This window comes from Plecotus auritus, assembly GCF_963455305.1.
Source record: "Plecotus auritus genome assembly, chromosome: 9".
Classification (NCBI taxonomy): domain Eukaryota; kingdom Metazoa; phylum Chordata; class Mammalia; order Chiroptera; family Vespertilionidae; genus Plecotus; species Plecotus auritus.
This window is the reverse complement of record NC_137783.1, coordinates 92,390,223-92,414,546: the sequence shown is the minus strand read 5'-3', so window position 1 is coordinate 92,414,546 and position 24,324 is coordinate 92,390,223. Positions and strand designations below refer to the sequence as shown.

At 44.3% G+C, this 24,324-nt stretch overlaps 2 pseudogenes across 2 annotated transcripts; both read left to right on the top strand.

Moving 5' to 3' along the window:
- The first annotated feature begins 84 nt into the window (after positions 1–84).
- LOC308233599 (prefoldin subunit 3-like) lies at positions 85–10,150 on the top strand (annotated as a pseudogene). Its single transcript has 2 exons — positions 85–182; positions 9,596–10,150. The product of its transcript is annotated as a prefoldin subunit 3-like (transcript).
- Positions 10,151–23,248: 13,098 nt separating this feature from the next.
- Positions 23,249–23,951, top strand: LOC308233598 (syntaxin-8-like; annotated as a pseudogene). The gene is made up of 2 exons: positions 23,249–23,281; positions 23,601–23,951. The product of its transcript is annotated as a syntaxin-8-like (transcript).
- The last annotated feature ends 373 nt before the right edge of the window (positions 23,952–24,324 follow it).

The following is a 24,324-nucleotide window of genomic DNA, read 5'->3' as shown; positions in this document are numbered from 1 at the left end:
TCGGGTTCTGCTTAAGCCTCGTTCTTATAAAGCGAGCAGGCTGGCGCCTGGGCGAGTTGGCATTGTGTCGGGCACCCCGCAGGGATGAGTCTGTGCTCCAGGGCCTCCCTGTTCAGCGACAAGGATAAAGCCCACGGGTTTGCGTGGGAGCTTCCAACACTGAGGTGGATCCCTGAGTCCTGGTGAGTCCGGGATCAAGGTTAACAATGAAATAGATGGTAGTGGGGACCAGACTGCAGCCGAGCTGAGGGGCTTGTTTTGTTTCCTTCCACTTACTCAGACCTCACGTGGGAGGCTTTGTTTCCCAAGGAAACTCTTCCAAGAAGGAAATTCTTCTGACAGGATCAAAGAATCCGAAGAGATAAGTAGCTATGTGCCCACTTCTCAGCTAACAGTGAGTTTTCTGCCATGGAAGTTTTGAAGCTGTAGTTAGGGATATTATGCATGTCAGGGTTTTTTTGCTCCCCACTCACTTTTCCAGGAAATCTGGATATCTTGCTCACCTGTGTTCACGCCCAGCTGAGGTCTCTCCCGCAGACCCTTGCCCTGCCACGCACCCACCTGATCCTGTGGGATCAGGTGCAAATCCCAGCTGCGTCACTTCTGAGCTGTAACATCCTGGGAAAGTTACTTCACTTTTCTGGGCTGGGTGACAAGCTTTCCTTTTCCCATATGTGGGATTTACATGGACCCCTGTATGGATCTCCTGCCACACAGCACTCTGGTGCTGGGATGCAACAATTGGTTGACTATTTGTAAACGCCCCTCCACCCCTACTCTAATGGCAAATCCCAGGGAGACTTTCTATTGTCATCTCACCCTGCTGAGCAGTGCCTTTGGGCTGGGACTCCATGAAGCCTAGGTGTCCCCAGGTGAAAGCCGGCACCTTTGTCTCACTTAAACCCAGAGAACAGGCCCCTCCCATCAAAATCCTCTTTTCCCACTGGGCCATGAGGGGAAGAAAGCCCAGCCATCTCTCACTTTGGAACTTTTCCAGGAAACTTAGACATCAGTTTTTCCAGGGACACAGGTCAAGCTCCCCTATTACTGAGCAATTAGAAAATGGTTTGAGCCTGGCTGATGTGGCTCAGTGATTGAGCGTCAACTTATGAACCAAGAGGTCACGATTCAATTCCCCATCAGGACATATTGCCTGGGTTTTGGGCTCCATCCCCAGGAGGGAGCATTTAGGAGGCAGCTGGTCAGTGAATCTCCCTCATCATTGATGTTTCTATCCCTCTCACCCTCTCCCTCCCCCTCCCTCTCTCTAAAATCAATAAAAACATGTATTTTTTTAAAAAAGAGAACGTGTTTTTTTTTAAATAAATCTTTATTCAGATTATTACAATTGTTTCTCCTTTTCCCCCCATAGCTCCCCTCCACCCGGTTCCCACCCCACCTTCTGCCCTTACCTCCCCCACACTGTCCTCATCCATAGGTGTATGATTTTTGTCCAGTCTCTTCCTGAACCCCCCCATACCCCTTTCCCCCTGAGAATTATCAGTCCACTCCCTTTCTATGCCCCTGATTCTATTATATTCACCAGGTTATTCTGTTCCTCAGGTTTTTAATTCACTTGATTTTTAGGTTCACTTGTTGATAGATATGTATTTGTTGTTCATAAAAGAAAATGTTTTGATTAAATGCCATCATGGTAAAAGACAAGGTGTATTTATCCAGGTATGAGGAAACAAGAAAGTCTTTCCAAAGGAAGTGACACTTCAGTGCAGTCCTGAGCAAGAGACAGTTGGGGCATGAAGAAGGAGGCAAAGGGAGAACTTCTTCCGATGGAGTACTCTGTAAGGACGGGATCATGGTACATGCAAAGACATGGAGTAAGAGTATGACACATTCCCCGGCTGCAGGAGTATACAGAATAGATCGGGTTCTGCAAGGAGATGAGTGGAAAGAGAGGCCCAGACAGGTAGGAAGGAGCCTGAACAAGAAGGGCCTCACCAGTTTTGAAAGCCTCATACGGATGTGAAGGGTTTGCAGAGGGCAATGGGAAGTCACAGAGGGCTGTAAGTAGAGACTGACAAGACCAGATTTGCATTTTAGAAAGAACATGCTAGCCACTTAATGAAAGATAGAGGAGCTGGGCTTCAGGCAGGACGTTTGGAGGCTAAGTAATTCAGGGGAGGAGGTGAGACCTAAAACAAGGTTCTGGCAAGCGGAGGAGCAAGGTTGACAGGGACTGGAGGGAGGAATCAAGATGATTGCCAAGTTTTCAGTTTGAGATCAAACAGGAAAAATCCTCCTTTGACTTCAGCCCCTCCTAGAGCTTCTAGCCTACCTCTCTCCATGATTTTATCAGCAAGTTCAAGGAAGTGCACGCGTGTCTCCTTTTCCACCTCCCATTCACTCTCTAAGCAACTATGACTGGAGGAAGAGGATGGCGAGCAGAAGTCCTTCATTTTTGCTGACGGACCTGTCAGGTCCCATAGAATTATGTGGTTGGAAAAGAGGATTATGTGACTGATCCCAGGAGAAAGAACAGGGGTGCCCAGAAGATGAAATAATAGGTATTTAACTATAGGCGGTAAACCAAGAGATGCTGTAAACATGTGACTCAAGAGCTTAAGGGGATTTGATGCTTCAAGATGACTTAGGACCATTTGGGGGAAGGGCAAGGTCATGGAGGAGAAGGAATATAAAGGTAATTGAGAAAACGGAATCCTGGTTACTCCAATTGTGCTCAGTGTTGAGAAAGAATGTATTGGCAGAAGAGGGCTAGTCAGCATCAAGCACAGAGGAAGAAATCAAAGGTAAGTAAGCATAATCTGGGCCACCTAACTAATGATTTAGCTTTGATTCCTTGTTCACCGTGCCCATCTGGTAGGTATGAGGGCCAGATGCCTGAAACTTTCTCTCTGAAAGATGAGGTAATATATTTACTCTGTAGCTTTCTGCAGAAGCAAACCCCGAGACGAAGATTCTAGTGCAAGAGTTTATGTGGAGGTGAAGGTAAACACCAGCTGGAGATTAGAAAAGTGAGACAAGGAAAGGAAGGCAGAGCAGAGGGACAAGGAAGGGAATTGTACTGTCAGGCCAGTGGCCACTGTGGGTGAGTGGAGCCTAATCCTGCTGGGAAAGCCAGTGTAAAGCAAAGCAAGGGAGGGCGGGAGCTGGGATAGCTACACACCAACTTCTGTCAATCACTGATTGACAGCTGCTCCTAGCAGTATAATTCCCCTACACTTCTGGCTTGCCAAGTAGGCAGCTCAACTGGACTGGAGTGATGAAGGGTTAGGGAGTACTGACAATATCCATAATTAGACACAAAGTCTAGACTCACTTTCTCTTCCTCTTCCTCAGGCATTCAGTTCTCTGCTCAGCCTAGTTCCTAGTCCTGAGTTCCTGAATTCCCAGCCCTGCTCACTGTGCCCAACTTATTCTGAACTGCTGGTGCCATGAACCAATTCCAACATGTCATAATTACAAGAGTTTCACCAAAAGGTTGGTGAAGCTTGGGGGCTCAACAAGGGCTGAGCCACATATGTAGTTTACCTGTTGGAACAGCTAAACGGCACTTCCCCCAAACCTGAATAGGATTGCCTGCGGCCAGACAGCTCAGGGCATTTTATTGCCTCCTGTTGGCCAAACACCTGAACAGCTGTAGGCTATTCCCCAATCTCTGTAAACCCTACCCTTTGAAGTGTATATCTCCACCTTGCCTTAGGACAAATTGTGTTAAATAGCATGGAGTCCTTAGACAAGGAGTAGTCTTCAGTTCCTTTAGCTGAAGATCCTCTGACTCCTAATGCCTTTCAACACTATCTTTCATCCTTGGACTCCTTCTTGAATCTACACATCAGCCCCTTTCTCCAGATTGCTGAACCCTTTGTAAGGCTGGGAAAAGAACCCCGGCATGCTGGAACAACCCAGCGCTTCATAAAACAAGAACATCTCGCCTTAACTGGTTTGGCTCAGTGGATAGAGCGTCGGCCTGCCGACTGAAGGGTCCCAGGTTCGATTCTGGTCAAGGGCATGTACCTTGGTTGCGGGCACATCCCCAGTGGGGGGTGTGCAGGAGGCAGCTGATCGATGTTTCTCTCTCATTGGTGTTTCTAACTCTCTATCCCTCTCCCTTCCTCTCTGTAAAAAATCAATAAAATATATTTAAAAAAAAAAAAAAAAGAACATCTCCCACATTAACCCCACACTAAGACTAAGCTCCTAAAAGAAAGTCTTTTCTCAGCCCAGCCAGTGTGGCTCCGTGGTTGAGCATCAACCCATGAACCAGAAGGTCACAGTTGGATTCCCAGTCAGGGCACATACCCAGGTTGTAGGCTTGATTCCCAGTAGAGGGCATGCAGGAGGCAGCCAATCAATAATTCTCTCTCATCACTGATGTTTCTATCTCTCTCTCCCTCTCCCTTTCTGTCTCTGAAAAAAAAAAAAAAAAAAAAAACAACTTAAAGAAATTCCACCCTCAGACGTTTCATTGGTCCTGTGACATTACCACTGCTATTACTAAGGAGATCTGAGGAGACACAAAGCCACTCTTACAGAATGAAGCAGCTCCTTCTTTTGTACCTCCTGAATAAAACCCGACACCACATGCAGTCTGTATGTGCCAAATAATAATTACACAGGCTTACTGTTGTGAGTATGCAAAACACAGTTTATTCTTGTATTATTTATTTGTATTACAACTGAAAATCTACCTTTTCCCCACCCCTGTATTTCTGTCTCTGATAATAGTCACACGTCTTGGACATACCAGAGAACAGAGTTTAGTGTATAGCTCTTCCAAAAGAACTTGAAACAAAAAAAAGAAAAACGCAAAATCACTTCACAAATATTATAATAAAAATGAGATGAAGAATTGTAGAAAACTATCACCCAGAGGCCTTCGAAAGAGGTGTTTCTGAGAGCCTCACCATATCAACATTCCTGGCACCACAAGGAATTGCTACTTTGACACCAGTTTTGCTTCCTGAAAAGTTTAAAACTCACCACACCCACGATTCTTCTCTGGTGTCAATCACAATGGCAGACAGAAGGCAAGAAAGAGCAATTAGCACCATGCCAGGCACACAGCAGTCACCCAAAGTTTGTATTCATGGCAAAAGTATGTCATCATACTTGTTACAAATGAACCAAGTAGGCCTGAAATAAAACATAGCTGCAGATATTCACAAATGCAATAAAAACACCAAGTGTGTGGGCAGCTTATGCCTGGAATTGATTTCCAAATTCCAGTGCACTGGAGCCATAGGTAAAAAGATATGGTCAGGAGAAGTAAAAGGAAGTATGCCCAAGCTCCAACTTACAGTTTGTGGCTCCAAAGTTTTTTGTTAAGTTGCTTGAACTTACTCTGCACTTTTACATAGAAAGTTTTATAAATGGTGGCATGGTTCTTGGGCCAACACATAACAGCCCATTTAACGCATAATGTAGATAAATGGTAGCACTGTCGTGTGCTGGGTGCTGCTCTCCATTACCTGCTCCTCTTGAATTAAGTGTCCCCCTGGATGAACTCAGCCACCTCCACTGCTTGAACCATCACTCACCAATGACTCCAAGCACTGTATCTCTACTTACCACCTTTGCTGAAAGCTCCAGATCAAAATTATACATTCAACTGTTGACTGGACATTTTTACCTGGAATATCCCCATTTACTCAAAACTCAACAAGCTCCAAACTAAACTCATTATGTCCCACTCTGTCCTCACTTTCTTATACTTGCTCCTTTTTTTGTTGTTCACCATAGTTAGACTATTGGGATCATCCCACAGCCCACCAATTTCATGATGCTGTGTGTTTGAAGATGCTATTTCTCTGTCCAGAACCTTCCTCTCTCCTATCCCAGGGCCATAAAAACTCCTCTTCATTCTTTAAGGCCCAGATCAAGTGTTGTCTCTCTTGTGAAGACTTCTCATCCCCTTGACTGCCATAATGCCAAACCAAGCAGTCAGTGTCCCTAAATCTGCTCACTTAAAAACACTCCCATAACATGCGATCTGTTACTCTGATGTTGCTCTGCCCTTGTTGTACTCTATTTGTGACTTATCTTTAGTCTTTTCCACTAAACTGTCAGCTCTTCCAGGCCAGAAGATCTTATTCCTGATGTTCCCTCCAGGAGCCTAGCACATCCTCACACAGGGGAGATGGCAGCCTCACGGCAGAGACAGTGTAACAGGATCAGACACCCAGGATACTGCTAGTCTTCATTCAGAAAACTCCTTTTTCTATCTAGTAAGATCCTGGGACTTATCTAAATTTTAATCACTTAAAATTATATTAACACCCCCTCCCCCCACCCATCTTCTGAACTCAACGTAAAACTGTGAAAACTGTATTTTCTGGTTCTGTGACTGGTTAAGCACTTGAAATGAGGATTTTTTTCATTTGATCTCTGAGGGGGCAAAGAGAAGACAATATGGTTCCTCTACTAGGTAGAACCATGAAATTAATGTTTCAAGAAGATTTCCTGGAATCCTACAGGCTGAGTCAGATTTCTTAGTACCAGCTCTAATTCTATGTTCTTAATTCCTATTGAGCTATTTTTTCCCACTTCTCTTTTATTTCTGCTGTGTGCTTTGCTTCAAATCAAATCCTCAGAAAACAAAAGATGATTAAGCATGATATTTAAGCCACTTGATTAATACTGCATCTTATTGAGGAGGGAATGATTAGTGGGTGTGGTTTTTTTTTTAACAAGTGAAGTTTTCTAGAAAGTATCACTGGATTTGCAACTCATTCTCACCGGATGTAAGCAGTGGCTGTCGTCGATCTTGTGCAATAGCATCTTCAAACACACAGTTTTGAAAAATGCTTTAATAAGATTTTTTTTTGAAATACCACTTGAGGCCATTCGTTTTGAGCACACACAAAAAGTTGTCGTTTCTCATTAATTTTATACTGACTTCTATTTTATAAAGTTCATGCTCTGATAATAAAGACAAATTCTAGCAATTACAGTTGAAATTTCAACTTGCAGGCAACAAAGCAGAGGAAGTCTGTGGTGTTTGAAATAGTGATCACCCCTCTCTGAGGACAAAAACCACACAGGGGGGAGAAAACCAAGATGGCGGCATAGGTAAACACCCAAACTGCTGCCTCGCACAACAATTTCAAAACTACAATGAAAAGACAAAATGTACATCATCCAGAACCACAGGAAAGCTGGCTAAGTGAAAATTCTACAACTAGAAGGAAAGAGAAAAGCACACGGAGACTCAGAGGAGCTGCAAAAGGCTGAGGTACGGAGACGCACGTGCAGAGAGGACTAGCGGCTGAGTGCGTGGCTGGCTTTCTCAAGTGGGAGGAAGACGGAAGCTCCCAACTGCGCTGAACTCCAATTCAGGGCAAGACCCTGGGGACCCAGAATCATATGGGGGGAATCTGGACTGTCAGGAAAAGAGAAAAGCACACTGAGACTCAGGGGAGCTACGAAAGGCAGAGGTCCGGAGGCATGCGCACGCGCAGAGAGGACTGACTGCTGATTGCGCGGCTGGCTTTCTCAAGTGGGAGGGAGACAGAAGCTCCCAACTGCGCTGAACTCCAGTTCCAGGCGAGACTCTGGGAACCCAGACTCATTCAGGGAGAAACTGGACTGTCTGGCAGCAGGCAAAACTCGAGGGTAGCTTTCTCTCAGAGGTGCTTACAGCGATTACCGAGGAACACTGAGACCCAGAGGCCTCATAGGGCTGGGCTGATGAGAAGCCAAGGTGGTCTGCTCTGCCCTGAGACTCCACCCCATCCAAACTGAGCACAGAGGCTTTTGTAATTTTGCAAGTCTTGTCTCATAATGGTGTCTCCAGCACAGAAGTTCTCCCAGTGTAGACACAGCTGATCCTCACAGCCAGTTGGCCTGGAGGTCAATTCCTCCCAGAGATAACAACAACAATCAAGACTTAACTACAACAAGGCTGTGCACACAGTCCACAAAGGGGTGCACCAAGAGTGTCCACCTCAGGTAACTGGGGAGGCTGAGCCACTGGGCCCTACAGGACACCTAGCACACAAAGCTACTCTACCAACTCAGGAAGCATCAAAAATGCGGAGACAAAGAAACAGATCACAAACGAAAGAAATGGAGGAAAGCAAATGACTGGATATAGAGTTCAAAACCATGGTTATAATGTTTTTCAAGAATTTTCTAGAAAAGGCCGATAAATTTAGCGAGACCCTTGAGGATATGAAAAAAGACCAACTAGAAATTAAACATACACTGACTGAAATAAAAAATATTATACAGAGACCTAACAGCAGACTAGAGGACCACAAGAATCAAGTCAAATATTTGAAATACAAAGAAGCAAAAAACACCAAACCGGAAAAGCAAAAAGAAAAAAGAATGCAAAAATTTGAAGATAGTGTAAGGAGCCTCTGGGACAACCTCAAGCGTACCAACATATGAATTATGGGGGTGCCAGAAGAAGAGAGAGAGAGCAAGATACTGAAAACCTATTTGAAGAAATAATGACCAAAAACTTCCCCCACCTGGTGAAAGAAATAGACTTACACGTCCAGGAAGCGCAGAGAACCCCAAACAAAAGGAATCCAAAGAGGACCACACTAAGACACATCATAATTAAAATGCCAAGAGCAAAAGACAAAGAGAGAATATTAAAAGCAGCAAGAGAGCCCTAACCGGTTTGGCTCAGTGGATAGAACATTGGCCTGCAGACTGAAAGGTCCCAGGTTCGATTCCAGTCAAGGGCATGTACCTTGATTGTGGGCACATCCCCAAGTAGGAGGTGTGCAGGAGGCAGCTGATCGATGTTTCTCTCTCATCGATGTTTCTAACTCTCTATCCCTCTCCCTCCCTCTCTGTAAAAAATCAATAAAATATATATTTTTTAAAAAAGCAGCAAGAGAAAAACAGTTAATTACCTACAAGGGAGCACCCATACGATTGTCAGCTGATTTCTCAACAGAAACTAAGCAGGCCAGACGGGAGTGGCAAGAAATATTCAAAGTGATAAATAGCAAGAACCTACAACCAAGATTACTCTACCCAGCAAAGCTATCATTCAGAATTGAAGGGAAGATAAAGAGCTTCACAGATAAGAAAAAGCTAAAGGAGTTCATCACCACCAAACCAGTATTATATGAAAAGCTGAAAGATATTCTTTAAGAAGAGGAAGAAGAAGAAAAAGGTAAAGATAAAAATTATGAACAACAAATACATATCTATCAACAAGTGAATCTAAAAATCAAGTGAATAAAAAATCTGATGAACAGAATAAACTGGTGAATATAATAGAATCATGGGCATAAAAAGGGAGTGGACTGACAGTTCTCGGGGGGAAAGGAGTGTGGGGGGTGCAGGAAGAGACTAGACAAAAATCATACACCTATGGATGAGTACAGTGGGGGGGCAGGTAAGGGCAGAGGGTGGGGTGGGAACTGGGTGGAGGGGAGCTATGGGGGGGAAAAGGAGGAACAATTGTAATAATCTGAACAATAAAAATTTATTAAATTAAAACAAACAAACAAACAAAACCACACAGTGAGGTAAACAAGTAAGATCTAAATGGAAAAGTCAGATCTTGACCAAGCAGACTGCTTTTAAAAATACCATTAAAGAGTTGTGCTCTTGCTCCTCTAGGATGGCGACCACAAAATATGTTGTGACTTAGGAGAAGGGCTACAGAGAGTGGACAAGGGCTCCCCCCAGGAATTCCTGGGGCTGTGTTTGTGGAAGATGTAGATTCCCTCATGAAATAGCCTGGGAATGGGTGAATAGCCAGTACTAAAAAAGCTGGATGAACAGTACCAGGAGCAAAAGTTTATGGAACCCAACCTTGTTCAAAAGAAAGGGGGGCTAAAAGGTCAGATTCCTAAAATTAAGCAAACTTTAGAAATTCTAAAATACAGTCAGAAGAAGTGTCCACCAATTCACTGGAGACCAGATTCCTCCTGGCAGGTGACCAGTATGGCAAAGCTTCAGTTTCTCCTACCGTTAAAGCGTGTCTGTGGATGGGGGCTAATGTTATGCTTGAATATGATATTGATGAAGCTCAGCATTATTGGAAAAGAATTTATTGACTGCCACAAAGAATCTTATTCTCTTGAGGAAGACCCTGACTTTGCTTCCAAATGAATTTACTACCACAGAAGTCAATATAGCCAAGGTTTATAATTGGAACATAAAAAGAAAAAATTAAGGTGATTCTACCAAGAACAAAGCATAATGCTGGCAATTAAAAATTGCCAGTGTGCTATGAGCCAGGAAGTCACGGTTTGATTCCTGGTCAGGGCACATGCCCGGGTTGCATGTTTGATTACCAGTAGGGTGCATGCAGGAGGCAGTCGATCAATAATTCCCTCTCATCATTGATGTTTCTGTATCTCTTTTTTTTTTTTAATATATTTTATTGATTTTTCACAGAGAGGAAGGGAGAGGAACAGAGAGTTAGAAACATCGATGAGAGAGGAACATCGATCAGCTGCCTCCTGCACACTCCCCACTGGGGATGTGCCCGCAACCAAGGTACATGCCCTTGACCGGAATCAAACCCGGAACCCTTGAGTCCGCAGGCCGATGCTCTATCCACTGAGCCAAAGGTTAGGGCTGTTTCTGTATCTCTTTCCCTCTCCCTTCCTCTCTGAAGTCAATAAAATATATTTCTTAAAAGTTAAAAAATAAATTTTAAAAAATGTGGTTTGGTTTTCCAAACATGTTCTTTTAAATACATACTCCAAAGTTTATCCTTAAAGGTTGACATAACTTTGGATGATTTTTTAACAGTAAGAATAATAATTAAAACTTTTTAAAAAATAAACACCATTTTTTTAATTTATAAAAACAAAATCAGTTTCAAATATTTTATGGAATTAGCAGGGTTGTTTCTTTTATTTCTTTCCAAAACAAAGTAATGCTGCTTTCATTATTTTGTTTGTTTGCCATAAGAAAGTCCTATAGCCCTGACCGGTTTGGCTCAGTGGATAGAGCGTCGTCCTGCAGACGGAAAGGTCCCAGGTTCGATTCCGGTCAAGGGCATGTACCTTGGTTGCGGGCACATCCCCAGTGGGGGGTGTGCAGGAGGCAGCTGATCGATGTGTCTCTCTCATCAATGTTTCTAGCTCTCTCTCCCTCTCCTTTCCTCTCTGTAAAAAAATCAATAAAATATATTTTAAAAAAAAGAAAGTCCTATAAGTAAATTACATCTAGAAAACTTTTACTTTACAAAATTAGTTTTCATTTGTAATGCTAACAGCAAGACACCCATGAAAAACACACATGGTGTCTAAATAAGACAAAGGAAAATCGTTTGGGCAAAAGTAAAAAGGATCCCAAATCAATTATACAGAAAAGATTCCTTTATTAACTTTTGGTCGAGAATATGTTTGTATATTTTCAGAAAACAACTCCAAGACCATGTGGATTCCTGCAACAGCGAGGAATTGACAGGTCTGCTCCAACCACAAAGACAAGAGGATAAACAGTCCAGAGATGGAAGATGCTGACAACGCCTTGCCATGCTAGCAGTCAGCAGCTGTGCGTCACAGCAGGTTGCCCAGGACCAAACCAGAGAGGGTCGGACCTGCATTGCCACCATGTGCCCACCATCCAGATATCATTGCTGACATGTACACTTAAGGAACTGTTTGACATTGAAACGGGGACTCAGAACTGTTGGACATTGAAATTGGAACTCAAACATTTTTTGTTATTATGTTTATTTCTAGTCTGCAGAGGCAAGATTTTTTAAAGGAAAGAAATGGGGAAAAAAATAGATACAGAGGCAAAGAAGCATTGAACAGACTGTCAAACTACAGCGGGAAGGCAGAGGAGGTTGGGGGGGCGTGCTGTAAGAGATCAACCGAAGGACTTGTACGCATGCATATTAGCATAACCAATGGATAAAAGACACTGGGGTGGAGGGGCAGGTAAAGGCATGTACTGGGGGGAAGGGGAGGCCGGGGAGAGCTCAATGGGGGAAAAAAAAAGGAGACATAGGTACTACTATTTGTAATACTTCAAACAATTAAAAAATAAATTAATTAATTAATTTAAAAAAAGGAAGTCTTAATTGAAATGACTGATAACTGATATATGCCATGGAGGCTTAATTCTGGACACGTTAGCAGTTTACTTTTTCTTTATTGGCTGATGTTGCTCTCATTTGTTATGGTTAAACCAGTTTAGAGGAAAGAAAAAGTCAGTTTCAATATTTGCAAACTTGTTTTTTGTTTTGTTTTTTAGTAGATATGGGGCTTTATGGCCCTCTGTTACCATTATTTGTCTTGTGTAAATATAGTTTCATGAATTACTGCTTAGCTAATAACTATTTATTATAGTACTAGACCCCCAGTGGGGTCCCTTGGTGTGGCTTGTGGGGATCGGGCGAAACCGGCAGCCCAAGGCCACCTGCCACTCCTGCTCATCCCGGCCCCGCTGTGTCTGCTGCCGCAGTTCAGTAGGCTCGCTGCCGCTCCACTGAGGTCTCCAGGCTGCAGTGGGGGAGTGGGCCTAAGCCACAGTCTGGCCTCCCTCTGCGGGAGGCGACCCGGCTGATCAGAAGAAGCCTCCCCCATCACCCTGCCACTGCCCTCGGCCCTCGCACCGCCGCAGCTTTGTCTGGAAGGATGTCCGTAAGGACATTTGGCTGTCCGGTCTAATTAGCATATTATGCTTTTATTATTATAGATTCTGTACTTTTCAGGAAATGGTCATTGGCCTTCCTAAACTTTAAGAGGGCTATTGAGACAACACTTTTTCTTACCCCCTGTAATGGCACAGTGTCTTTGCACTGCCAACATAAGGGAGATTTCAGCCAACATGAAATAAAATTACTCAAAACTCTTGGCTAAGGTGATTTTGTATTTCTTAGCAGTTCTCCAAAGCAGCAGAATAGGAATATTAAGATACATATAAATCTGCAGTAGTTGAAAAGACTCACGAGCTTTTTTATTCCATGATAAAACCTCATAGGAATAGTAGAACATTCCCATAGAAAGCCATTAATACAATGGTTAGGAGTGGGTGATACAGATTCCAGTAAAAACACAAATGTATTATTTTATCTCCAATGTTTTGTACTTGTATTTCATGATATTAAAACAGTGGAGTTAAAACTGGGGGAAAATACCATTAAGGATATCTTAAAATCCTGAAATTAAGGGCAGAGTCATAAAATCTACATTGTGTGAGAAAAACGGCTGCACCGTTTATAGTATAGCTCAAAATGTTATTGATAAATAAAATATCTTAGCAACAAGTAACTTCCGGCAAGGCTGTGGCCCCTCAGCCTGGGTCTGATGGCTCATCTTGAGCTTACCTCCACCACAGCCTTATTTTTTAAAATATATTTTTATTGATTTCAGAGAGGAAGGGAGAGGGAGAGATAGAAACATCAATGATGAGAATCACTGATTGGCTGCCTCCTCATGCCCCCTCCTGGTTATTGAGCCTGTGCCCTCACTGGGAATTGAACTGTGACCTCCTGATTCATAGGTTGATGCTCAACCACCGAGCCACACCAGCGGGGCGTGCAGCCTTACTTTTTACACCATGTACCAACTCTTCATCAGCTTCTCCCATTAGACTGAGCTCTCTTGGAATGAAGGCACTCTGCTCTTTTCATCTTTTGAACCAAGCCTAGCTTGGTACCTGGCACAGAGCAGGCTCTTACTAAATATTTAATGCATGAAAACTTAATTATTACATTTTTTAATATATATTTTATTGCTTTTTTACAGAGAGGAAGGGAGAGGAATAGAGAGTTAGAAACATTGATGAGAAAGAAACATCGATCAGCTGCCTCCTGCACACCTCCTACTGGGGATGTGCCCGCAACCAAAGTACATGCCCTTGACTGGAATCGAACCTGGGACTTTTCAGTCCGCAGGCCGACGCTCTATCCACTGAGCCAAACTAGTTAGGCCTATTTCATTTTTTTAACACAAAAATTCCAAAGCACTCAGAACTAAAATGGAACTGTTCATTTCATCGTCACTCCTTGACAATGGAAATGTCTCTGATAAACACAACTGGTTGTGTCCTGCAGTAGAAATCTAGGGTATAAATTTACAAAGCCAGCAGTGTGATTTCCTCTCTGCCAATGATCTCTTAATACATAAGCAAAAATTGTCATTTGGATTACACCAGGTCAGGTCAGTTGGCTGATCAGAACAGTGACAATAGTAAGGGACCTGTTACAGGTAAAGATGAACTATTTTCCTCTAAGTTACTTTTTTTTTCTAAGTATAAATGATGTATGTAAAATAACACAAAAGAACATAAGTAAGAAAATAAAAATCACCACAATCCTGCTATTAACATTTTGGTGTGTTTCCTTTAATTTTTTTTCACATAATTAAAATGAGTTATCAGTTTTGTGTCCTGCTTACATTATTGAGAGCATTTTCCATGTTTCTAAATTTTTCTCAAAAACATCCCTTTGAACAGCTGCATATTTTTGTCTCATGGAATACCATACCATAACGTATTTTTCACCATAATAAATTCTTGATGAAATCATATTTTTACATAAATATTTTTAGACTTTTTATATGGAAATATGGTATGATAAACTCACATGTATCCATCCTCCAATTTCAATCCATTTCTCCTCCCCTGGCCCAGGTTATTCTGAAGCAAATTCCAGACATCATATAATTATATCATTTAACCTGACATTGATATAGACTACATGATCTAATAGTATATACTAGAGGCCCGATGCACGAAATTCGTGCAAGGGGCTCGGCCCTCGCAGTCCCAGCTGCCACAGACAGCACTCGCAGCCCCAGCTGCCCCCACCGGCCCTCACAGCCCCTTGCAGCCTTTGCCGGCCCTTGCAACCCTGGCTTCGTCTGGAAGGTCATCCGGACAGTTGTACTGCTGTTCGGTATAACTAGCATATTAGCTCTTTATTATCCTATCTAATAAAACAGTAATATGCAAATTGACTGTCACTCCAACACAAGATGGCTGCCCCCATGTGGTCAAAGATGGCTGCCGCCATGCGGACACAAGATGGCCAGCAGGGGAGGGCAATTGGGAGGGACCAGGCCTGCAAGGGAGGGCAGTTGGGGGCGATCAAGCCTGCAGGGGAGGGCAGTTAGGGGTGACCAGGCCAGCAGAGGAAGGAAGTTGGGGGTGACCAGGCCTTCAGGGAAGGGCAATTGGGGGGGACCCAGGCCTGAAGGAAAAAGCAGCTGTGGGTACCAGGCCTGCAGGGGAGGGCAGTTGCGGGGGGCAGACCAGCAGGGGAGAGCAGTTAGGGGCGATAGGGCTGGCAGAGGAGGGCAGTTAGGGGTGACCTAGGCCTGCAGGGGAGAGCAGTTGGGGGGGACCAGGCCAGCAGGGGAGGGCAGTTGGGGGGACCAGGCTGGCAGGGGAGGGCAGTTAGGGGTGACCAGGCCTGCAGGGGAGCAGTTAGGCATCAATCAGGCTGGCAGGGAGTGATTAGGGGATGATCAGGCTGGCAGGCAGAAGCGGTTAGGGGCAATCAGGAAGGCAGGCAGGCAAGCAGTTGGAAGCCAGCAGTCCTGGATTGTGAGAGGGATGTCCGACTGTCAGTTTAGGCCCAATCCTACAGGGATCAGGCCTAAACGGGCAGTCGGACATCCCTTGAGGGGTCCCAGATTGGAGAGGGTGCAGGCTGGGCTGAGGGACACCCCCCCATGCACGAATTTCATGCACCAGGCCTCTAGTATCCTATCTAATAAAAAAGAAACATGCAAATTGACCATACCTCTGCTACGCCCACAAGCCATGCCCACCAGCCAATCAGGAACAAATATGCAAGTTAACCCAACAAATATGGTGGCGGCCACGGAGCTGGAGCAAGCAGGAGGCTTGCCCCCAGTAATGGAGGAAGCCAAGCTTCCTGCCCACCCTGGCCAGCCCTGGCCTCCGCTCAAGGCTACAAAGTTTCAATTATAGAAGATAAATAAATCCCAACAAAAATGGTGGCAGCCACGGAGCTGGAAAGAGCAGGAGGCTTGGATTGCCCCCAGTGATGGAGGAAGCCAAGCTTTCCGCCCACCCTGGCCTCCACTCAAGTCTACAAAGTTTCAATTACAGAAGATAAATAAATCCCAGATACCTGCTTCCAGCCTATGCTTGGGTCGCCGTGGGGCGTGGCCGGCCTGTAAACCACCACAGGCCCCTAGCCCAGGCCGCCCCACACCCCAAGGGAACCCCCACCCTGATCCAGGACACCCTTCAGGGCAAACCAGCCAGCCCCCACCCGTGCACCAGGCCTCTATCCTATCTAATAAAAGAGTAATATACAAATTGACCATCACTCCAACACACAAGATGGCTGCCCCCATGTGGACACAAGATGGTTGCTCCCATGTGGACACAAGATGGCCACCACAAGATGGCCAGCAGGGAGGGCAGTTGGGAGGGATCAGACCTGCAAGGGAGGCAGTTGTGGGTGATCAGGCCAGCAGAGGAGGGCAGTTGGGAGGGACCAGGCCTGCAAGGGAGGGCAGTTGGGGGCAATCAAGCCTGCAGGGAAGGGCAGTTAGGGGTGACCAGGCCTGCAGGGAAGGGCAGTTAGGGGTGACCAGGCTGGCAGAGGAGGGCAGTTGGGGGGGGGACCAGGCCTGCAGGGGAGGACAGTTAGGGGTGACCAGGCCTGCAGGGGAGGGCAGTTAGGGGTGACCAGGCCTGCAGGGAAGGGCAGTTAGGGGTGACCAGGCTGGCAGAGGAGGGCAGTTGGGGGGGCCAGGCCTGCAGGGGAGGGCAGTTAGGGGTGACCAGGCCTGCAGGGGAGGGCAGTTAGGGGCAATCATGCTGGGAGGGGAGTAGTTAGGCGTCAATCAGACTGGCAGGGGAGTGGTTAGGGGGTGATCAGGCTGGCAGGCAGAAGCAGTTAGGGGCAATCAGGAAGGCAGGCAGGCGAGCAGTTGGGAGCCAGCAGTCCTGGATTGTGAGAGGGATGTCCGACTGCCCGTGGATGTCCAACTGGGATCGGGCTTAAACGGGCAGTCGGACATCCCTCAAGGGGTCCCAGATTGGAGAGGGTGCAGGCTGGGCTGAGGGACACACACCTCCATGCACGAATTTTGTGCACTGGGCCTGTAGTAGGATATAAAAGCTTAATATGCAAATTGTCCCCACAGGAGTTCAACTGGGAGACCAGGAGTTTGATCATTTGCAATGACATGTGCCGACCACCAGGGGGTGGCATGGAATGAAGGAAGGCCCTGGCTGGCAGCCGGCAGCAGGGGAAGGGCCCCAGCCAGCAGCTGGAAGGCTCCCATCAGCCCTGATCACCAGCCAGGCCTAGGGACTCTTCCCATGCATGAATTTTGTGCATTGGGCCTCTAGTATATGCAATATTGAGAGAGCATATTATATATACTCTACTTTTTTAAATAAAATATTCAGTCAGTTGTATATAAATCTTTGAACACATTTCTGATTCTCTCCTTAGAATACAATCTAGCCAAAACCGGTTTGGCTCAGTGGATAGAGCGTCGGCCTGCGGACTGAAGGGTCCCGGGTTCGATTCCGGTCAAGGGCATGTACCTTGGTTGCGGGCACATCTCCAGTAGGAGGTGTGCAGGAGGCAGCTGATCGATGTTTCTCTCTCATTGATGTTTCTAACTCTATCCCTCTCCCTTCCTCTCTGTAAAATATCAATAAAATATATTTAAAAAAAAAAAAAAAAAAAAAAGGAATACAATCTAAAAAATAGAATTCTATTTAAATGAGATAAAAATGTCCTAGGGCTCATGATAATTTTGCCAGATTGCTTGCAAAAAGGATATATCCATTTGTACTCCATTAGCAACATGAAAGCACCTCTTTGCCGCTCTCTCACCCACACCCAGTCATTTGATTTCTTGAAATGCAGGGTAAAAGGTTTTTTTCAATGATTTTTAGGATTTAAAAATCTTCACCTAGAACAGCCATGGGCAAACTACGGCCCGCGGGCCGGATCCTGCCCGTTCGGCTGTTCTATCCGGCCTGCAGAGCTGAAAGAGCGGAGGGTTCTCTTGCTCTCCCCTCAGCTCCTTTACTTTGAATTTATATTAGTTCACACAAACACTCCATCCATGCTTTTGTTCCAGCCCTCTGGTCCAGTTTAAGAACCCATTGTGGCCCTCGAGTCAAAAAGTTTGCCCACCCCTGACCTAGAAGCTAATGGGGAGATCTTTAGAATCAATCAGAGCTGGACTTCAATCCTCAACCTGTATAGCCATGTGACTATGCTGGTCAGCCCCTGAACACCTGCTTCCTAATTCAGGAGATAAAAATACTGCCCTCATAGGACTTTGTGGTGATTAATATATAATAACTAGAGGCCCGGTGCATGAATTCGTGCACCAGTGGGGTCCCTCAGCCTGGCCTACAGGATTGGGCTGAAACCAGCTCTCCAACATCCCCAGAGGGGTCCTGGATTGCGAGAGCGTGCAGGCCAGGCTGAGGGACCCCACTGGTGCACAATCAAGGCCAGGGAGGGACGCAGGAGGTTGTCCAGCCGAGGAGGGACTGTGGGAGGGCTCCAGGGTGTGTCTGGGCTGTCTCGCTCAGTCCTTGTCAGCCGGACCCCAGCAGCAAGCTCACCTACTGGTTGGAGCTTCTTGCTCCTGGTGGTCAGTGCATGACATAGCGAGCAGTTGAGCAGCCTTAGCATATTAACATATTACGCTTTGATTGGTTGAATGGCTGACCGGTCAACCAGAAACAGCATTTCAGGCTTTTATTATATAGGATGTTTACAAAGCGCTTAGCACAGTCTGGCTGCAAAGAGTTCAATAAATGGTTTATTTCTTTTACACTAAAAGTTCCACAAGGTCATGTCTATCGTGGGTTATTTAATTACTCAATATTGAATGAATGACAATTTTCAATTTCATTGACCTAAAAAGAAATTATAATCACTAACTGTAATCAAATATACTCTGTATAATACAAATATATGTGAATAAATAATTAAGTGAAAATTAAAAAAATATATAATGAATGAACTATTCTATTTTGATAGTTTAATAAATTTAATTTAATTACTAATAAAGTCTTTGGCTTAATAGCTGTTTGCATTCCAAGTCTGTCATTTTTTAATTCATATCTTTTAGCCATACAAGGTAATTTGTCAATTTTTACCAACTCTTTAAATATGATCACACTCTATGTCCCAAAGGTTCACATGTAATAATTTATCTTAAAGGAACAAAGTAGCTATATTCACATATATTAGTAGTACATATATTTTTTCTTTATGCTGTTTAGTATTTTTGGGGTTTCCTATAATTTTTTTTATAATGAGAAAAAAACTAGTAAATGTGATTTTGGGGAAAAACAAAATAGAAAAGCTTCCTGTGGGAAATCACTATTAAATAGATTTTTGGTTGATGGACACACGTACTAAATCAATCCTGAGAATCCCAGTGGAAGTCCATTCTCAGTATATCATCTATTAGATTTTATCTAAACCAATTAGAAGCCATTTACATTTTCAATATTCTCAAGCTTGGTCACTGGCTCACCTGTACTTACCACTCATTGTTTGATATGAATCACCGTAGCCCTCTGAAACGTTTCTCTCCAAAGGAGAGCCCTCCTCCAGGGTTCACTCTGCCTGAGCCAGTCACCAACTTTAAACCCAGCTCACATTCTGCCTTGAACTTGGTCTTGCTTTTCTGCATGGTCCCTCTTTAAAGAGGCATAAGGATCAGAGGCTTACGTTTTTACTTGTAAGGCAGGACATGCCTTGGTTATGGGAGACAGTGTGGTGATGAGAAAGAAGGCAATTTTGGATTCAGATCAAATTCTATTTCAATCTTAGCTCTACCATTTATTAGCTGCGTGAGCTTATGCTTACTCTTTACCTATACAAAAAATAATAATGCCTACTCTGCAGCATTGTCCTGAGAATTAAATAATGATTTCACACACACACACACACACACACACACACACACACACACACACACACACCCTTAGCCTGGCATAGAATAGCAATTCAATAAACAGTTCTCATCTTCATTTTTCTTCTTTCCTCATTCCCTAAAAATCATTGAAAGAAACCTTTATTTATTTTTAAATATATTTTTACTGATTTCAGAGAGGAAAAGAGTGAAATATCAATGATGAGAGAGAATCATGAATAACTGCCTCCTGCACACCCCACACTGGGGATCAAGACCATGACCCAGGCATGTGCCCTGACCAGGGATCAAACTGTGACCTTCTGATTCATAGGTTGACGCTCAACTACTGAGTCACAGCAGCCGGGCTCCTCATTCTCTTTATAGCATCAGCTGCATCTGATGAGAAAGGACCTCTGCAGAATACAAGGAAATGGCTGTGTCAGGGAGCTGGAAGGAAAGTAGTGGGTGGGGAGACAGAGGGTTGGGTAGGAGAATCAGAACTGGAAGAAAACCTGGATTGGGTGTTTTGTAAATGTAGGCAAGGTTTCAACAGAGGAGGGAAAGTAACAGCATGCATTTTAAATAGGTTAGAGGGAGGGAAAGTGGGTGTGAGGGGGGGCATAAGAAACATTACCCTCTCTTGAATAGGCTATATCACAAATGGGCAAAGGAACATTAAGCCAAGTAAAGGAGGTTGATAACATTTCAGGTAAAGAATGGAAAGATTCTAGCAAGGAGAGGGTATCTTCCTAATCTCACAGAGCAAGTTTCAGTTTCTTTTTTTTCAATTACAGTTGACATTCAATATTAGTTTATATTAGATTCAGGTGTACAAGATAGTAGCTAGAAATTTATATAATTTATGAAGTTATTCACCCAATAAGTCTAGTATACCCTATCTGGCACCATACATAGTTATTACAATACTAGAGGCCCAGTGCACAGATTCATGCACTGGTGGGGTCCCTTGGCCTGGCCTGTGCCCTCTCGCAATCTGGGACCCCTCAGGGGATGTCAGACTGCCAGTTTTGGCCTGATCCCCACAGGCCAGGCCAACGGACCCCACCAGGGCCTCTAGTATGCATATAAGATCTTTGGTTGTTAATCTCTTCCCACCCTTCCCCTCCCTCTTTCCCTCTGAGATTCATCAGTCTGTTCCATGTTTCCATGCCTGTGCATTGAGCGTCTGTCCTTTGGTGATCAGTGCACATCATAGCTACTGGTCAAAAGGTCACTTAGGACTACATATATATATATATATATATATATATATATATATAGAGAGAGAGAGAGAGAGAGAGAGAGAGAGAGAGAGAGAGAGAGAGAGGGAGGGGGGGGCGGTGCACAAAATTTGTGCACTGGAGGTTGTCCCTCAGCCCAGCCTGCACCCTCTCACAATCCGGGACTGCTGACTCCTAACTGCTCACCTGCCTGCCTGCCTGCTTGCCCCTAACCGCTTCTGCCTGCCAGCCTGATCACCCCCTAACCACTCCCGTTGGCCTGATTGACGCCTAACTGCTCCCCTGCCGGCCTGATCGCCCCTAACTGACTTCCCCTGCTGGCCTGGTTGCCCCCAACTGCTCTCCCCTACTGGCCTGATGGCCCCCAAGTGCCCTCCCCTGATCTTGTGACATGGGGGCGGCCATCTTGTGATGACATGGGGGTGGCCATCTTGTGATGACATAGGGGTGGCCATCTTGTGAAGACATGGATGTGGCCATCTTGTGATGACACGATAGCGAGATGCCAACTAGGCTTTTATTAGTATAGATTACAATATTATTGACTATATTCCCTGTACTTTACATTCCTGTGATTATTTTGTAACTACCAATTTGTACTTCTTAATCCCTTCATCTTTTTCACACAGCCTCCCAATCCTCTCTCCCATCTGGAAACCATCAGTTTGTTCTCTGTATCTATGAGTCTGTTTCTATTTTATTTTGTTCTTTAGATTCCACATATAAATGAAATTACATGGTATTTGTCTTTCTCTGACTTGCTTCACTTAGCATAATATTCTCTAGCTCAGTGGTCGGCAAACTGCAGCTTGCGAGCCACATGCGGCTCGCGAACCGCGGTTTGCCACTCTGTTGACTGAGTTTGCCGATCACTGACCTAGACTCTCGATTCCAATTATTACAGGCTGTTGTTGTTCCTTGTGATTAAGCCCCTATCCCAGTGGTCGGCAAACTCATTAGTCAACAGAGCGGCAAACCGCGGCTCGCGAGCCGTAGTTTGCCGACCACTGCTCTAGCTCCATCCATTTTGTCGCAAATGGTAAGATTTCATTCTTTTTTATGGCCAAGTAATATTCCATTGTATATATACATACCACAATCATCCACTGACAGGCACTTAGGTTGCTTCCATATCTTGGTAATTGTAAATAATGCTGCGATAAACATAGAGGTACCTATATCTTTTCAAATTAGTGTTTTAGACTTCTTTGGGTAAATATCCAGAAGTGGATTTGCTGGATCATAAGGTAGTTCCATTTTTAATTTTTGAGAAACCTCCCCATAGTGGCCACACCAATTTGTAATACCACCAACAGTTAATGAGGGGTTCCTTTTCTCCAATACTTGCCAATACTTGTTGTTTAATAAATGATGTTGGAATACTGGACAGATACATGCAAAAAAATGAAACTAGGCCACCTTCACACAGCATATACAAGGATAAACTAAAAAAAAAAAAAAAGTAAAGACTTACTGTAAGACCTGAAACCATAAAACTTCTAGCAGAAAATAGGTAGTAAACCTCTGACACTGTCCTTACTAATGTTTTTTTCTGATATATCTCCGTGGGCAAGGGAAATCAGAGAAAAATAAACCAATGGGACCACATTAAACTTAAAAAAATTTTTCACAGCAAAGGAAACCATCAACAAAATAAAAAGACAACCTATTGAATAGGAGAATATATCCCAATGACACATCTAATAAGGAGTTAGCCAAAATTTATAAAGAATTCATCAACTTAACACAAAAATCAAATAAACTAAACCAATTAAAAAATGGGCAGGGGGCCTGAATAGACATTTCTCCAACGAGAATAGATGGCCACTGTCATTAATCATCAGAAATGCAAATTAAAACCACAATGAGATATCATCTCACACCTGTCAGAATGGCTATGATCAATAAATCACCAAAATCAGTTTCTTTGGCTATCAAAGGAAATGTTTAGTCAAGCCTGGGAATGAGATCAGGTATAAAGTAAATCAACTACAACTTGACAATAGTTCAGAATTATAACCAAATTGAAACTAGACAGTTATTTTTTATAAACCTTGCATTAGGTCACAGCAGTATATATAATTATAAAATATACCTGAAAATTTGTAGAGCCAAGAATTACTAAGACACCCTTGAAAAAGAAAAAGAAAATTATGGTAGATAAAAAGACTCATTATAAACCTACAGTAATTCATTCCAAATAGAGCAATGGAGCAGACTAAAGAGTCCAAAACCAGAGCTGTACATATGTGGTCTCTTAATAAATGATTATATGATAGCCTTGCAAGAAAGAAGGTGTCTGCAGTGTGGGGGAGGGACTCAGCACAGGGATCCTGGCAGCTGGCCCTTCAGCTCCCTTGATAGAGCCACAAACCCCAGTGTCTCCTCACAGGACTCTAGTCCACTCTGCCCTCCCTCCGCTGGAGGCCAGGGTTCTCCACATATGATTCCACTTGCCAAATTGCACAAGAGATTGCTGAGAAAATGCAACAACGAAACCAGTATGAAAGAAATGGTGAAAATACAACCAAGGTCCAGCCTGATGACAGGAGGGGTTTAGCGAGGCGTACCCAACCCCTGGCTCTCTGAGGAGCCAGAGGAGACCACAGGCTGGGGTTTTGATAAAATCTGGCAACAGCAGCAGAAAATCATCCAAGGACACAGACCTCAATGCCCTTCCTTCCATCATAAGTCACCAAAGACAAACAGAGCAAGAGATTGGGAATGAGCTGAATGAACAAAATGAGATAATTATGACCTTACCAACCTGTTGGAGGAACAGGTGAGAGACTGCACTGAAACCAGGCGGGTGAATATGGTGGACAGAAAACCAGCACCTTGTGGGATGATAATGGTGATTTTATTGCTGCTCATGGCTAATGTGGTCCTTGCAGTCTGGCCTACCGACTAGTAGCAACAAAGGAACCACCAGCTATAACACCTGCCAATGATGGGGAACAGCTCAGCACCTTGGAATACACAAAAGCTGCTCTCAATACATTGCCTTAAAGCTCTGGAGGGAGAGGGAGAGGGAGGGGGAGGGGGAGGGGGAGGGGGAGGGGGAGGGGGAGGGAGAGGGGGAGGGATTTGCAGAACAGGGGAAAAGGACAGTCACTTCACCAAATACTGCTGGGCAAGTGCATCTCCATATGAAACAGGATGAAACAAAATTCCTATCTCACACCACACATAAAAATCAATGCCCAGCGGGACTGTAGAGTTCACTGTGAAAGGCCAATCAGATGAGCTTCTGGAAGAATTTCTTTATGATCTTAGGATGGAAA